Source organism: Benincasa hispida, chromosome 3 (assembly GCF_027475165.1).
Source record: "Benincasa hispida cultivar pf3 chromosome 3, pf3_genome.v1.1, whole genome shotgun sequence".
In the NCBI taxonomy this organism is placed as follows: Eukaryota; Viridiplantae; Streptophyta; class Magnoliopsida; order Cucurbitales; family Cucurbitaceae; genus Benincasa; species Benincasa hispida.
The window spans coordinates 61204463-61221833 of record NC_143480.1 but is presented as its reverse complement, the minus strand read 5'-3'; positions in this window follow the sequence as shown (position 1 = coordinate 61221833).

Genomic DNA, 17371 nt, shown 5'->3' with positions numbered 1-17371 from the left:
TTTGAGAGAGAGGGAAAAATTCTTGGGAGATTTTTGGCAGATCTTGAAAAACACAGTAGCCTCTGTATTTGTAAAATCTTTTATGAAGAAGGTGAATCTCTTCCGTGGAAAAATAGCCCCACATGTTAGTGATTAAGAGAATTAAGGGGAGGGAAGTTATTTCCCTCCCTTTATTTTTGAAATTTAAAAATTAAATTATAATTATATATATATAATAACTAACTTATTATATGTATCTATATGTTATATCATATATAACACAACATATAGTTTTTATATTGTATCAAATACAATATAACCTATAGTTTTAATTCTCTCAATAATGCATGGTATCTAATATAAACCACATTTATACTAAATAAAATTATATGAATCCCATTCATATAATTAATATTTGAATCATATTCAAATATTTAATTCCTTTCTAAATAAACTTTATATTATAATGTATCGAATACATGATATTAATTATATCACATATAATTAATTCATTCAATTAATTTGAACAATTCAAATCAATCCAAAATTAATTCCCAATAATCCTTGTTGAGCTATAGAGGGAACTTAGACTTGTAGATTGAAGCTTCAATGGTACTTGAATAATTAATTAAACTCCTTTAAATTATTCAACATCCATTAACCGTTGGTCACTCCACTAAAGACCAACAATTGCACTCTTCGCACTACAAATATATTTCTGTGTCCATTGGATATAAACAGTCAACAGTATGATAACCCTTCACAAATTGCTCGTAAGTACAACTAGGCCAAAATTATCATTTTTCTACTATAGTTACATCTAACTCCTTAAATACCACTGATCCCTTTAATGAACAATAAGTCATAGTCCAGCTATCACCAAATCCCTCTCGAGCCAAGAAAGGGTGTGGTGCCACATTGTTCACATTATTCAAGCCCCAGACTCAGCCCTTAAGGGAGTAATTTATTTACTTACCCCGAGGTTAAGGAAGGAAGGAATTCCATCTTGTGTAGTTGTGTTCCCAGCTCCCCAATGAAACAAATCCCCAAAATGATAGGTTTATTTAGTCGACAATATGGCCGCTCTCACCAATGAAAATCAAAAGACTGCATTCATAGGCAAAAGTTCACAACTCACTCAAGATTCAAGTCATGTCACCTATGATCATCCTAGTGAAATGTAAGTCTTTATTATGAACGATGTTATATAATAAGACTAGTCATTTTGTCGTTTGGTCATATACAAACTCCTTTCTATAGAATACCTCCGTTCACATGTCTCCACATGAATGATCAGGATCAAATAATTTGTAGCACTTTACAACAATTTTAACATCTATAAAATGAGTCATATTCGTAGTGTCATTAGGATAAGGTACCCAGCCTTATACATCTATTATATACCATTTAGGTTATCACTTAAATATGATCCACCTGTATGTCTTTACATACATGTTTAAGCTACATAAGATAACCTTGGATGTTAGTTTATTGGTCTGTGGGTTAATGCTGCTAAATGTCGAATAAAACATCTCATATTTTATTAAATAAATAAAATGTTTATACATTACCATTACAAATTACATGCCCCACGAGATTTAGGGTTTCAATCCCAACACCTTCTGTATTCTCTTTAGGGGTTGAGAACTAACAGGAGCTGTGAACTCTATTAATTTTTGGGGGAGGGAGGAAAAATTTTTAAAGGAGAATTTTCTGTAGGAGAATTATGATTTGAGAGAATTTCACACACGTAGACTCTGTAATCTTCTGTGAAGAAGATGAAGAAAATGTAAAAATCCAACTCCTCACTACCATGATTTTTTTAAAAGTATTAAGGGGAAGAAAGTTGTAACTCCCTCCGTTTAATTTAAAATTTAATTTATTTTAATTTCATAAATAAAATTTATATAATAACTAACTTTATATATATATATAAAACTATGTGTTATATCAAATATAACACATAACCTATAGTTTACATTATATCAAATATAATATAATCAATGATTTTAAAACTCTCAATAATTCATGGTATCTAATATAAATCAAATTTATATTCAATTTAATTATATGAATCTAATTCATACAATTAAGATTTGAATCATATCCAAATATTTAATTCCTCTCAAAATAAACTTTGTATTATAATGTATCAAATACATTATATTAATTAATTCACATATAACTAATTTAAATTAATTATATCATATATAATTAACTCCCTCAATTAATTTGAACCATTCAAAATCCAAAATTAATTCTCAATAATCCCAGTTGAGCTGTAGAGGGGATCTTATGGACCTGTAGATTGAAGTGCCAATGGTACTTAAATAATTAATTAAAGTTCTTTAATTAAATTACTCAACATTCATTAACTGTCAATCACTCCACTAAAAGCTGACAGCTGCACTCTTCGTACTACAGATATATTTCTGTGTCCATTCACTTAATAAATTGCTCGTAAGTACAGTTGGACCAAAATTATCGTTTTGCCCCTATAGTTACATCTAACTCCTTAGGTACCACTGATTCCTCTAATAAACATTAAGGCATAGTCCAACTATGTCCATACCCCTCTCAAGCCAAGAGAAGGTGTAGCGCTACAATGTTCAAGCTCTGAAATCAGCCCTTAAGGGAGTAATTTATCTACTTACCTCGACATTAGGGAAGGAGTGAATTTCATCTTGAATCAGAAGAATCTCCAAAATGGTAGGCATATTGAATCGGCGATCTGACAACTCTCGCTCATGCAAATCAAAAGATTGCTTTCATAGGCAGGAGTTCACAACTCACTCAGGATTCTAGTCATGTCACATATGGTCATTCTGGTGAAATCTAAGTCTCTATTATTAATGGCGTTATATAATAAGACCATTCATTTCATGGTCCAATCTAATACAAATCCTTTTGTATAGGACACCCCCGCTCACATGTCTCTACATGAATGATCAGGATTAGATCATTTGTAGAACTTTACAACAATTGTAACATTTACAAAAAGCTGTATTCGTAGTGTCACCAAGATAAGGTACCCAGCCTTCCATCTACTACAGACCATTTAAGTTATCACTTAAACATGATAAACCTATATGTCTCTACATACATGTTTAAGCTACAAAAGATAACCTTGGATGATAGTTTATTGGTTTTATAGGTTAATGCTACTAAATGTCGAATAAAATACCTCATATTTTATTAAATAAATAAACTGTTTGTACATTATAATTAAAAACTACAAAAATCACGAAATTTAGGACATCCAATGTAAGACCCTAACACTAAATCTAAAGTGGGAGGTTAAATAGAGAAGAAAAATCCTAAGTAAGGATATTGGGGCAAAGAGTGAAAAACATTAATACTAAATTATCCAAAAAGGTGACCAATGGGCCAACGCATATGGAAGGCTTAGGCATGTTAAACGCAAGAGTGCATGGAGAATGGAAGCAAGGAGACTTGAAAAATGGCTTAGGGCTTGCATACAACCAATGCAAATGCATGCACAAGACATGTGGACATGAGCAAGAGGCATGCGTCGAGTGGGCATGCCAAGCGCATAGGCCATGCGTCGATGATAAGCGCACAGGCCATGTGTCGATGCCAAGCGCATAGGCCATGCGTCGAGGCCAAGCGCGCAGCCCATGCGTCGAACAGGTATGCCGAGCGCCCTACCTATGCGTCGAGCAGGCAAGCCATCCTATGCGTCAAGCGCTACTGAGTCTGTCGAGCAGACATGCGTTGATGCTCTATGCCAAATGCATGCCCATGTGGCAAGGCATACCCATGCGGCGAGACACGCCCACACGGCCGAGCGCACCTATGCGACCGAGTGCGCCTATGCGACCAAGAGCGCCTATGCGACCAAACACGCCTATGCGGTCAAGCGCGCCTTTACAGCCAAGCAAGCAAGCGCTTAGGCAACATGCCCATGCGTCGATGGTCAGCGTCGTGCGTCTATGCTAAGTAGGCCGAGCAAGCATACCTAGCAAGCCATGCGTCGAGGGTGAGCGGCCACTCTATGCGTTGGTGATGGCTGACTCATGCGATGGCTAAGTGGAATTTCAATGGAGGTAAGTTGATGCGTTAAGGACAAAGAGTAAGGCTAATTGATGGAAAGGAACTCCAAGGGAAGATGCCAATAGTATACGATCATAAGTCTTAAACAATTTAAATGGAGTAATATGTTTAAGTATTTAAGTGATTTAGGTGGCAAAAGGCAGTTCACACAAAATTCTAGCAGGAGGTGGACAAAGGAGATTTCATGCAATGGAGGTCTTATCACCCTAAGCAGGAGGTGAGTGAAGGAGATTACATGCAAAAAATGAAATTTTGGCTGGCAAGTTGAGGTGAGAACAACTCAAGGCTAGGTTGGAGTAGGCTAAGTGTTGGTAGCTCCAAAGTGAGACAAATGGGAGTTGAGTTGTCACAAGGGGTGAGTTTGGAATGGCTATAAATAGAGGGGTTGGGCGAGAAGGATTTATTCATACCATCACCAAAATCTTGTGTTGAGAGCATATTTAGAGTGTTACGTTTGAGTTATTAGACTGCCAAGTTAATTGGAGTTTCAAAAGAAACAAAGGTTGCATTGGTGAAGCATTGAGCCAGATCAGACGCACAGCCAGCCAGCGCATCCAGCACATTATGCGCATACCTTGCACCGCTGCGCCCGTCCAACAGCGCGCCTTGATCGAAGCATCCTGCGCACTAGCCCACCCAGCAGCCCCACCATGCGACGCATTATGCCCAGCGCAGCAGCCCCACCGTGCAATGCACACTCAACGCGTCAGCCCCTGTGCGGCACCGCACGCCCACCCTATACACAGCCAAATGCCCAGCTGCTTACCACAGTCCAAATAACCTCTAAAGAGGCTAATTTTAGGATTTTGGCTAAATTGGAGTAGGAGAAGCTGGTACTTTCATTATATAATGGTATTTTGGGTATTTTGACATTATTTATTGATATAACAAGTATTAATTGAGGAATTTTCATTGATATGGAGGAACTCTCAGGAAGGTATTCTCAAGGTGATTTAGTGGAAAAACTTGCTTGCAGTGAGTGGTTACTTAGTTTTATGCGTTGATATTTGGATAAATGCATATATAAGTGCAAGATGCATGCTTATGATGTTATGTTGTTTGCCATGATATTGTTTGTGTTGTGTAATTTTTATGGAAACTGAGATTATACCCGGACTACATAAGTTAGCATGCTTAAAAAAGGGTACTTGGCGGGAAAATATAATCGGCCTTGGTCGGCGGGAAATAATAGTCAGTGACGACTGGCAAGAAATATAGTCAAGTTACCTAAGCATGACTAGTGGGAAAAGAATTGTCGATGTGCACATTGGAGGGAAAAGTGGGTTATAGGAAAGTTTCCATAAAAAGTTATTATGATTAATAGTATGTACATGATATGAACATGCCAAGTATAGCATGGAACTGGAGGATGATGATTGAATGAATTTACACATGATCATGCATAAATTATACTGAAATTGTGATTATGTGATTGACTTCCCAAAAATATGTTTTGCAAAGTGATTATTATTTTAAAAGCACCACTCATTGGGCTTAGTAGCTCACACTTTTCCAAATGTTTTCTTCTATCCCCCCTCCAGGTAGCAGAGCGGAGCGTTCAGGAAGGAGTCTACAAACCACCAAAACACCAGGACTTGGTAAATTCTCAGGGCACGTCTCAGATCATGTGATAAAAGAATATAGGAAATTGAACTATATGTATGAAAGTTAGATAGATTATTGTAAACATGTTAAAGTCTTTAATAGATAAGGGGGGGAAATGTTAAATTAAAATGTTGTCTTGGAATACTACTGGTGTATCCTCATACTCCCTTCCAAGTCTTGCGGGCTAAGGCTAGGGAGGGGGTGTGACATCCAACCCCAACAATCTCCATGTCCTAAAGCTAGTGGGGTGTACTATTGGGATTGGTGTCCTAATTCTCCTAGAGTCTCGTTGTTTTGTAAAGATACACATTGTTCAATGAATAAAATAAGTGTTATTTAATTCTGGCATTTACTCATATCCAATAAACAAAGCTCCTCGGTTATCTTATGTGAAATTAATCATGTATATGTGATATACAAGTGGATCATGCCTTAAGTGATAACCTAAATCGGTCTATAGTATAAGGATTAAGGTGAGATACGCGATCCTTGTGACACTACAAATATAGCCCACTTTGTAGAGGTTTACAAGTATTGTAAACTACTACAAATGGTAGATCCTGACCATTCCTGTGGAGACGTGCGAGCGAGGGTGTCCTATACAAAGAGTTTGTATAAGACCTGGACCATGAAATGACTAGACTCAGTATATAATGTCGTCGATACTAGAGACTTACATCTCACCTAAATAACCATAGGTGACACCACCTCATCCTGAGTGTTTTGGAAACTCCTGCTTTTGAGGACGGTCCTTTGATTAGTATGGGTGAGAGTGGCCAAATTGCCAACTCAACATGCCTACCTTTTTGGGGACTTGTCTGATCTAGGAGCTGAGAACTCAATCCACAAGATAGAATTCACTCCTTTCCCGAAACAGGGATAAGTAGAGAGATTGCTCCCTTAAGGGCTGATTCCGGGGCTTGAACACAGGCCACAGCTTCTCTTTGGAAGAGAAGACTCAGTCATAGTAGGACTACGATTTATGTTCATTAGAGAGATCAGTGGTACTTAAGGAGACAGATGTAACTACTGGGGTATAACAGTTATTGGCCCAGCTGTACTTACGAGCGATCTGTGAAGGGTTGTCACACTGCTGAATGGTTAAGATGGACACATAATATTTCTGTAGTGAGATTCAACTGTCGATCTTTAGTGGAGTGCTTGGCAGTTAACAGATGGTGGATCTCGTGACTAAAGAGTTCAGTCAGTTATTCACGTACCGTTGGAGCTTCAGATCTACAAGTCCATGAGGTCCCCTAGGTAGCTTGGATTTTGTTGAAGATCAGTTCTTGGTGTTGATTTGAAATGTTCAAATTGACAAGAGGTATTTTGATTATATATGATATAATCGGTATGATGTATGAGATACATCAAGTGGAGGATTGATGTAAATGAGATTTACATTAAGAACCATGGAATAGAAAAAAAAAACTATGGTTTATATGTTTCATGAGATGAAATATTAAAACTATAGGTTATAAATATAGTATGATAAGTTGGTTATCATTTATGTTTATAATAATATTAATTATTAGATAATTAATACTTTTTCTTTTAAATAACCAAAGTAGTGGGTGGTTATTGGATCATGGTAACCGTGAGTTTAAAAGAAAAGTGGTTTCCTATTTTGAAACGATCATGCAGTGTTTACTAAACGATCGCATAGCTTTGCTAGACGATCGCTGGCCCAAGGTAAACGATTGTGTAAAGTCTATACGCGACAGACCGAGCTAAACGATAGAGTTAAACGATCACATAACTTTTACTAGACGATACATAGTTTTTCCTAAACAATTGGCATCGACCTATAAGATAGGTCTCCGACTTCTCCCACTTGCCCAGTCGTGTACACAATCATCGTTTCCTCCGTTCGTCTGTCTCATATCAAGTTCGAAGAGAGCCCACGTTCTGGATTCTCACACCGAGAATATCAAGGTCGCCTTGTTGGTGGTGTCAAACTCAACTCGACATTGTCGAGGTTTTCTGGAGGCCGTTTATGGTGCTATGGAGGCCGTTCGTGTTGTGGAGTTGTTCGTGACCGAGGAGATCGTTGAGGATGAGCGCAAATTGTTCGTGCTGTGTTCGTGCGGTGTTGCGGTCGTGTAGATCGAGCGCTCATGGTTACGATTGTTCAATCAGAGTCGCGCATTGGAGCGTGGAGATGTTTTTGCATATGTGCGTAGAGTTTGTTTTCTATGAATTTGTATTTATTCATGCTCTAATTTCTCTGTATAATCACATAACCGTTTGTTTGCAAGTCGACTGTAAATGATTTGTTAATTCATGATTGTAATTTGCAATAGTCTTGTTCCGCTGCTCATGGAAATCACGCTTCCGATTTCCTTCAATTGGTATCGGAGCCAGGTTCTCTGATATTCCAAATTATAGATCTGAATCGAACATTTTTTACAGTCGCGATGGGTTTCTGCATTTGTAGGTAACCGTTTTCTGCATTTGTGGATGATTTTGATGAATGTTTCAGGTTTAAATTGCCTTTTTGTTAAAGCTTTCATTATTACAAAGTGTTAATTGTAAGGGCCCCTGTGTTTTTGGGCGAAATTAACTTTGCAATCGAGTCTGTAATTCGAAAAGTTCGAGTTCGTCGAGTCGTTCGTGATGAAGCTTCGGCACATGGGGATGCAGTTCTCAACGAAGAAAAAGATCAAGCGTTGATCGGATCGTGTAGCCTCACGTAAACGATGTAGGGATTTTACTAAGCGATCTTTTAGATTTTTCGTTCTATACGAACATATAGTATTTTCTAATCGATCGTTTAGCTAATGCTAAGTGATGGGGTAAATCGTTTACCATATCGCGTGGCGTTGGTTGCGCGATCGCGTAGGTGCTGGAGGTAGGCGATCGTAGTGGGAGCATGTGATGCTCGTCGTTTAGTAGAAGGTGCGCACTAGACGATCATGTAGTTAGCAAGCTTCATCGCTTAGTTACTACCTATATGATCGTGCGTATGCGATGCGGAGACGCTAGCTAAGCGATTGCTTAGGTGATATGCTTCGCGGCATTGTAATCGCTTAGACGATCGCAAAAGGCAGGCGTTGTACGGAGTGCACTAAGCAATCATGTACTTCAGGCTTCATCGCTTAGTAAAGGTACACGATCGTGTTGTAATAACTAAACGATCGTTTGGATTTTTCTAGACGATTGTATAGTAATGTTAAATGATCGTTTAACTCTAGAGCGCTGGTAAGCGATAGAGCAAAGAGTTTGTTTTATCATGTAGACGATCGCGGGGTGCTTAGTACACGATTATTGGAGAAGCGATGCTTTGCTGAGCGATTCAAGACCCGATTTGTCTGTTTGAACCGGAGACTCCTTGTCTTTATAATAGATAGCTTTTCTTTTGTGTTTTAAGGCAATTTTACCCGGTTCATCAACTTTTATTGCTTATATATGTGATGTATGGTTCTTATATGTCAAAGTGTTTGTCATATAGTTAAAAACCCACCTTAGGTTGTGCAATTATTCATGCAACATGTATTATAAATGTTATAATATTGCATGAAGAAATTACTTGAAAGCATGCACATGCATCATGAAATATAAGAGTTATATTGTGCAATTATTCATGCAACATGTATTATAAATGTTATAATATTGCATGAAGAAATTACTTGAAAGCATGCACATGCATCATGAAATATAAGAGTTATATTTTGCATGTATTAAGCATTATCATGCATCATCCTTATATTATAAATGTTATAGTCTAAGGGTGAATGGAAGCATGTTTTTCTTGTTTCATTGTTGTTTTGTATAAGTGTTATATAAAAGAAGTAGCAATGAATAGACAATGCATTGAGCATGACACTTAGGCCGTTTATAAGCGTTATGAATGCCTTGCATGTGTTAGCCTCGCATTGTGGTGGTTGTTTCTGTTTATAAATGTTATAAAGAAAATTAGACCTAAAATCAATAATTCAGAGTTACATGCAGACTTAGGATGAACTCAAGTTTTTTAAAAGGGTTTTAAAATTGGATTGAGATAGACCTAAGTTCAAATGGTTCTAAAGAGTTTGGTAACCTAGATTAATCTTTTAAAATCGGTTTAAGAGGATTAAATTAGTTGGAATAAAAGATTAAATTTTTTGTAAACCTATCTATAAGGGACCTTTAGTCTAAGGTAGGTTCTGGCTAGGCTGGGGTTCTTAAGTTGACGGAAACGTAACACCCCTACCTGGGAACCTACCTGGAAAGGTGAATTAGATAGATTTTCAACAAGCATGTGACGTTTTGGTCAAAGACTCCGTTAAAGAGTTTAATGGATGATGATCAAAAGTTGTTCAACTATCCAAGGTAAATGTTACTCTTGGAAAAACCTAAAAGTCACTTAGTTAAAATCCTTAGCCGTGTTTTTTCTAAGTAAACTAAACCCTAGGTTATAAAATACTCAGTGGGAGGAGAAGGCGTATCAGATATGTCTATGATTCCACTAACGTTTCTCCCTGTATGTTCACACCATGAGATTCATGCTTGGCCTCGAGATGACCCAAGATGCATCCCCCTTAGGATGGTGTTTGTATGAGTCAATATCAAGGTGGACAGAGAGAGTTTTTATAGTAAGTGGGTGAAGGGTGTGTGTCAACATTGTTGGGGTTGATGCCCTAAAGTCTCGTGTTCTATAATTTGTAAATAGTATATACGAACACCAATGATTGTTAATATATGATATTTACTTCACATCTTGTTGTTTTGCTCGATTATTTGTTTTATTTGCTTTACCACAAACCAATAAACATAAAATCCCTGGTTATATGTATGTGACTCAAGCACATATGTAGTGGCATACAAGTGGATCATGTCTTGAGTGATAACCAAAATGGTCTGTAGTATATGGATACAGGAGGGAAACCTTATCCTGGTAATGCTACGGATGCGGCCCGCTTTGTGGAATGGTCACAAGTGTTGTGACTTGCCTCAGATGGTCTAATCCCGATCATTCGTGTTGGGGACATGCGAGTGGGGGCGTCCTATACAAAGAGTTTGTATAAGACCTGGCCACGAAGTGTTAATGTCTTATTATATAACACCGTTCATGACCGAGACTTCACTTCACTAGGATAACCATAGGTAACATGACCTCAATCCTGAGTGAGTTGGGAACTTCTGCCATTGAGGGCGGTCCTTTGATTTGTATGGGTGCGAGTGGCCAAGTCGCTGATATAAACCTACCATTTTGGGGATTCATTTGATATGGGAGTTGGGAACTCAGTTACACAAGATGGAATTCACTCCTTCCCCAAGGTAGGGGTAAGTAGATAGATGATGCATTATTTTATGAGGTGGAATTATGAATGAAATGCGATGATGAAAATGCATTGAGCACTCAAGTTTTCTTAGTGGAATCCAAGTGTAAACCCCACTAAGTTTCCTGGTAAGTCCAGGGTCGAACTCAGGGACTTGGGAAAACAATATGCGGTGGTAATTTTTAGGAAGACTTTGTGGTAATTAAATAAATCAAGTAGTTATTGGGAATGTTGTTTGCAGTAATAAAAATAAAAAAATGCGGCGGAGTTTTGAAAAGAGTTGATAAAATAGAAGATGCGATGAGTAAGCGGTGAACAGGTTGAGAAGGGTTCGGCTAACACTTCCTAGGATGCGTTCATGTGATGCAATCATGCAACACACATACAATAGTAAACCATCTCTCGATGCGAATGCTACGGCTTCTAATGCTAGAACACATGGGATATATGCGATAAGTCTATAGGACCTACATATAAGCCTCTATTCTTATTTATGTGATGACAAAATGACACACAAATAAGGTGACCACATAATATCATACCTATCTCTAGGATGCATGCGATGCAGGTTGACAAACAAAGCTTATCTCTAAGTCCTTATCTCTTGTTTATACAGATCTAATCTTGCTCTCTCGAGTCTAGTGATAACTTGTAGAAATACAAGTTATTTGTGCTGTTTTATTTAGATATTGTGGAAAAAAGAGAGGAAAATTGCGTCGATAGTATAAGAATTGGCTGAGAAATATGAAAATTATGAAATTTCGTAAACGCATCCACTAACCCTATTGCGATGGCGAAATAGAATGTTTTAGTCTCTGTTTTGCAGGAAATAGGTCACCGCATGCGTTAGTGGCTCGAAGACAAAATGTATAACGCATCTACATCGCATGTGCCAATCGATCAAGAACAAAGAAATGATCAACGTAATGATAGCACATGCGACGATTGATCATGGACTCTAGAGATCAACGCATTTCAACCTCAAGCGGTAATAAAAAACAACACCGCATGCGACGATCGATCGAAGATATGAAGAGCAATGCATTCGCGGACGATTCTACAAGTGTACAGCTTTCTGTTGTGCAATTCTGACAGATTGATCGTGGACAGAGAGGAATTTTCCATTACGCCATGGTAGGAATTATCAGAATTATATAGTGGGACCACAAATTCAAAGAGCCAAAGTCTTGTCTATAAATAACTTCCTTGAATTCACTGAAAGATATACAGGTTAGGAGAGAGGCTGGTCTAAAGATACTTTACAGAGAAAATCCGGGAGAACTACGAGACAAGGTTAAAAAGTGAGTCTCTGAGCAAGGAATTCTTCCGATTCCTGAAGCTGAAGCTATGTGCAAAAGGTCAATTCTACAGGGAAAGCAAGCCTGAAAGGGAAGCTTTCCTCTCAACTACATCCATATGCCGACAAGCACAAGTCTTAGATCGGGATCTGTGTCAAGACATTGAGACTCTTTTCGTATTTGTTTCTATTCTTTAATTCATCTTCTGTGTTCATCTTCTTTAATCCTTCATTCACAATCATGTATCAAATGCTCATATTTAGAATTAAATGTTATCATCGTCATCATTATCATCTCTCTGTTCCTTTCCATACATTTATCATCCATTGTCTCCATGATGTGTTCTTAATCCCCTGGGTAAAAAGGGAGAATTAAGCGAATGAGTTAATCTGTGTTAAGGTAATCAATTAAGTTTAGCTAAAGCATGCTCGACGACATCTTCACCTGTGAGAGTAAAAGTGAAGATGTTATTCTGCCTATCGAGAGAAGGTTGGAAGAATGTGTTAACTAAAGAAAGAAGTATTTCCAGAGATGGAAATAATCTTGCGTACATCACGTTCATCTCTGTTTGACCATAGACGTACAGGAATGCGGTCGATCACTGAAAGGTGTACGCCAAAGGAAAGCGGAACCTTAGTTGCGTCCTTAATGCAATTGATGAACTTGCGATGTTCTTTCTCTTTACTCATTCTCTTTCTGCTTCATTCACAAGACTTGCCATTGCATTCATTAGATTCTTTTGTACAACTTCACAGCCAGTCCTCGACCCCTGTATCATAGTAGTTTAGAAATTTACTTTATCAATACATTTTACTTTCAGCGCAATTTATATTTCTGTAAAACCAAAATTCTTTATTCTTTATTATAACCGATTGCATATATCACACTAGTATTACTTTTAACGACAACAATCCCCGTGTTCGACCTCGGATCATTATGAGAAACTTGCACTGAAATTATACTTAGTTTTAGCGCAGGAAACTTGTGACATGCACTACTTCATCGCATACTACGAGCATATCACTATCAACGCATACACTTAGAACGTAGTATCGCATAATATCTTTATCGCAAAGCACTTGAGCGCATATAGAGCACTTTCATTCATTCATTAGCGCAATAGATGGGGACATGAACTTGCAGTACATTCATATTCATCATTGTCCATATAGATAAAGATAATAAATTTCGTATCCTTACATCTAGATTCCAACCTAGCTCTCTCAAGTCTTAGGTTCTTTCTTTAGATTCTCTCTTGAGTAGCTTTAAAGGGGTATTGGGCACAGCATAAAACAAGATAATCGCATGCGATGAAGGTCTTAGGTCATGTTAGCTTAGTTCTTCTCAACCCATACGATAAGTTTAGCTACTCACACATGCTAAGAGAGTGAACAGATGTAGATAAAGAGCTTCCATTGTATAAATATAAAGTTGAAGTACAAAATAACAAGAAGAGAATAAAGAGCCTAGTAGCAATCTCTTGCTTCCCAAGCTTTTACACTGTCTTTTCTACTCTTGTACAAAATATAATCTCGCTCTCGCGAGAGTCAGCCCGCTCTCTGCTTTCTCTACCTCCGAGTTCACTCTCGATTTTCCCTAAGCAATCTTCCGGCATCTCTACTCTTCTCTTGCTTCGCCTTAAAAATAAATGAAAACTATGAACACGGCTAAAACTATGAACTGGATGAATCAAAATTATGAACTGTTGAACCCCTTTTCTGAAGGATGCCTTCCGTATTTATAGAGCTTTGGGGTGAAGGGCGGCTTCTCTCTTATGATTGCACAAATGAGATGGCTTTAATTCTCTGACTGATGTGCCGAATATTTGTCACTGAAAAGCTGAGTGTACTTGTTATCGTCAGTGACTTGTCAACTTAATTCGAATTCGACCATCATCAGCTTTTTGTCTCATCATAATTGATTATGCCTTTCACCCAGATGTGCCCACCAAGTTGCGTCGGTTCTATGTGGAAATCCTTCTTGAGTAGATGTTTGCGAGCACAAATCACCTCAAAGCCTTACGGTAATGTTGTGCTCGTCCGTTGATTTCTTGTGATCGCGCTTTTCGCCTTGCGTCAACGCATATTCTGCATAAAAATACAAAAAATAATTGTTCCTATGCGATGATCGCATGCGACCGCAATGTTATTAACTTAATTCTTTTTGGACGCAATCTAACATATTTTATCAATACAAACCTTCATTGTTTAATAACTTAGAACTGTAATAACGTGCATTTCTGTCCATTATCAATAAATGACTCCCTTAAGGGTTGATTCTGGGGCTTGAATGATGTGGCGCCACACATCTTCTCTTGGCCCGAGAGGTGTTCACACATAGTTGGACTATGTTGTATTGTTCATTAGAGAAATCAGTGGTACTTAAGGAGTGAGATGTAACTACAGGGGCAAAATAATAAATTGGCCTAGCTGTACTTACGAGCATCTGTGAAGGGTCATCGTAGTCATGATTGGTTATATCCGATGGACACAGAAATATATCTGTGGTAAGAAGAATTCAGCTGTTGGTCTTTAGTGGAATCACTGACAGTTAACGGATGGTGAATCTCGTGGCTAAAAAGTTTAGTCAGCTATTCATGTACCATTGGAGCTTCGAGTCACAGGTCCGTTAGGTCACCTGGGTAGCTTAGATAAAGTCGAGAACCAATGTTTGGGTCAATTTGAAATGTTCAAATTGACAAGAGGAAGTTCAATTATATATGATATAATTGGACTGGTTAATTATATATGATATAATTGGCTAAATGTATAAGATACATTATTGTTATAAACGCCTCGTTATGCACAATGTTTTTTAGTTGTTTCTTTTTAAGAGTTAAAGAGAAATTAGAACTAAAAGAAATAAGAAAGACATGCATACTCACTTATGTTTAATTAATGGTTTTAAAATATTTAAAACTAGGATCACATAGACCTAAGATCACGGTTCTAATATGATTAGCAATCCTAAGGCTTTAATCTTTTAATTAGTTTAATAGGATTAAATTGGCTAATAAAAGGTTAAAGTGTAGCGAATCTATCTATAAAGGACCTTTTGTCTACGACGGGTTCTGTCTAGGCTGGGGTATTTAAGTTGACGGAAATGTAATACTCCTACCTGGGAACTGACCTAAAAAGGTGAATTAGATATATTTGATGCATGCATGCAAGTTAAGGATAGTCCATTAAAGTGTTTAAATGTGATTACTTCAACTTGTTTATATTTCATAAACAAACGTTGTTTATAAGTAGGCTTTAAAAAGACCACTTAGACTAAAATCAGTAGCCGGATTGTCTAGGTTAATGAATCCCTAGGTAGAACATTCAGTGCAAGATACTTGGAGCATAAGATGCTTCACTTAAACCTTTCATTTTTCTCCTAAAGTCCACACCGTGAGATATATCCTCGGCCTCGCAGCACCTTTGGCGTGTCCCCCCAACGGATGGTGTTTGGGTAGGTCAATATCAAGGTGGATGGAGAGAATGTTCATAGTAAGTGGGACCAGGAAATGCGACAGCATATCCCTCGGTCTCCCTTGTTAGGTTGAATAAAGTTATGCGTATCGCCTCGAGGCACCCTGGGAGTATCCCTCTAAAGGATGGCAGTTTTGCGCGTTTCTTTATTTGATCTCTTGTAAGAGGATAAGGTAACTTAGTCTCTTATCCTAATCTGCCTTTTCCCTACGGTAAGTGCATTAGGACGGGACTGGCACCGAAAACGAGGGGTTACACTTACACGGAATAGTTAAAGGTTAACGATTCTGGACCAAAAATGGTGGCTGTTAAGTTCAGTTCCAAGAGTTGGTTCTGCCTAATGGTTGAGAATATCTCACCCCAGTGAAGGGGCAACTGATCACCCCATCGGTGGCATTTTTCCTGACTCACTGGGGCATCATTGCAAAATAGAAGTCTATAACTTAGGGTACTTGAAACTGTTTTGCAAAACTAATTGGTTTAAAAGTGGTTTAGCAAAATCTAATCAAGATTTGTTCGTATTTTCAGCAACTTTTTCAAATGGCTACAGCCACCTTATCATTGTTAAGTGCCGAAAAATTAACTGGCGACAATTTTTCAACATGGAAACATATGATCACGACGATTCTAATCATCGAGGATCTCATGTTCGCTCTCACGAAGGCTTGTCCTCCTATTCCAGCTCCAAATGTCGCTCAAAATGTTCGAGAGGAATACAAGCGATGGACAAGGGCGAATGAGAAGGCCCGAGCTTATATCTTGGCAAGTCTTTTAGACGTCTTAGCCAAGAAGCATGAGCCTATGGTCTCAGCCTGTGAGATCATGGAGTCTATGGGGGATGTTTGGACAACCGTCCAAACAGCTTATGCATGAGGCTCTTAAATACATATTCAACTCCAAAATGCAAGAAGGCACCTCTGTTCGTGAACATGTGCTAAACATGATGGTCCACTTCAATGTGGTGGAGTTGAATGGGTCTACCATCGATGAGGGCAGCCAGGTTAGCATAATACTGCATTCTTTGCTGGAGAGCTTCCTGCACTTTGTTAGCAATGTGATTTTTAACAAAGTGAAATATAACCTTATAACTCTCCTCAACAAGTTGCAGATATACCAATCTTTACTGAAAAGTAAGGAGAAGCAGAAGGGTGAGGCAAATATTGTTTCATTCTCAAGGACATTCCATAGAGGTTCGACCTCAGGAACGAAGTCTGCACCTTCTACTTCTAACTCTACAAAGGGGAAGAAGAAGAATGGTGGTAAGGGAAAAGGGAAGGAACCTGCTAACCCACCGTTTGTCGCCTCGAGGAGGAATCCACCAGTTGCTAAGGGAAAGTGTTTCCATTGCAACCAAGATGGACATTGAAAGAGGAACTGTCCTCGGTATTTGAAGGAGAAGAAAGCAGCCAAGGCTAAGGCCAAGGCGGATAAAGGTAAATATGATTTACTTGTGCTCGAAACTTGTTTAGTGGAGAATGATGATTCAGCCTGGATAATTGATTCAGGTGCCACTAACCATGTTTGTTCTTCTTTTTAAGGGATTAGATCTTGGCGACAATTGGAGGCTGGTGAGATAATGATGCGAGTAGGCACCGAGCACGTCGTCTCAGCTATGGTAGTGGGAGGACTCCAATTGACTTTACAGAATAGGTTTCTAATTTTAAATGATGTATATATTGTT